The sequence below is a fragment of the Mycetomoellerius zeteki genome, unplaced genomic scaffold (genome assembly GCF_001594055.1).
Source record: "Mycetomoellerius zeteki isolate Tzet28-1 unplaced genomic scaffold, Tzet1.0 scaffold1056, whole genome shotgun sequence".
In the NCBI taxonomy this organism is placed as follows: Eukaryota; Metazoa; Arthropoda; class Insecta; order Hymenoptera; family Formicidae; genus Mycetomoellerius; species Mycetomoellerius zeteki.
Window position 1 is genome coordinate 4846 of NW_017255971.1, and position 1298 is coordinate 6143.

The window sequence follows — 1298 nt, forward strand, 5'->3', positions numbered from 1 at the left end:
GAAGAGGAGATTAAGGAGAGAGAGGAGACAATCGAGGAGCTGATCGGGAAGGGCTTTGATGAGGCGGTAGTCTATCCTATCAAGACCAGGGCTAGAAGAAGACTTTGCGGAGTAAAGGCATTGATTTCATCCTTGATGAAGGGAGCATTCAGCCACGCAAGTCCAATCAAAAGGGAGTCCGAAATAACCGAAGTGGGGGGTGAGCATGAGGGAGGGCAGAATTTATTAATGGCTTCTTGTGCTCTAGTCATGCAGTCGTGTGAGCATTCAGGTCTAGGGGCATCGTCCTGCGCCAAACGGCGGTGTTTGAAACGTTTGAGCATGCGCCAGACTTCCGCAAACAGAGTAAGATGGCTCAAATTTGCGCAGAAGGTTTTCCAGCCTATGCTCTTAGCTCGACGAAGAATTTTCCGAGTCTGGCGCACGGATTCCCGATAAGCTTCGAAGTTTTCCATAGTGGGGATACGCTTTAAGCCTTAGAGAGCGAATTTAGACCACTTCCTCGCACTCAAGGGACCACCAGGGAGCCGACGGCGGACCCTTGTGAGAGTGGCCTCTATTATTATAGAAGTTCGTTGAGTTGGAAGCCCTAGGGGACACATTCTTACCAAGACTCTCCAAAATGAGTCTGGTAAATGTGTTATAATACCTTCTATCGGTGAAATAGAGAGTGCAGCCGAAGAGCTTTGGTCCATGATCTCTTTCGCATGATCCTGAGCCACATCTCCACGCATTTCCATTGCTCCTGTTTAAGTCGGATTCTATTAGAAAAGATATTAACGGAGTGTACCATAGTGTTACGTCCGAACTCCGGTCATGTGTGCGGATAGGTTTAGAAAAAGAAAGAGTAATAAGGTTGGAGCAAGGAAGGACGTTAGAGCAGACGCTGTGTCTCGCATGCATCCGCGGGAAGGGGATAGAGCGAGTCGAACGCACCTTTTATAGCTCTGGAATATGGGTCAACGTCCTGAAGGGACGCTATAACACCTGTTTCCAACGGGCAGTGCGAACGTCGGTCCGAATTTTGAGTCAAGAAACTTAATCCTTGTAACTCGGGACCGGACCACATGCGATCTCTGTCGAGCAGTGGGAGTAGGTACGAGGTCTTACGATTCTAAAATAAATGGAGATTGAAGTTCGTCATTTTACAAATACTCTATTTTATTATTAACACTAAATCTTACAGTAGAAGTATAGCCAAACATTATTTTTAATTGGATTTATGATTAAAATTTAAGTCTATCTTTATAAAATAGTACTAAATAGAATCTCGTTACAATTTAACGTTCATATCTCGC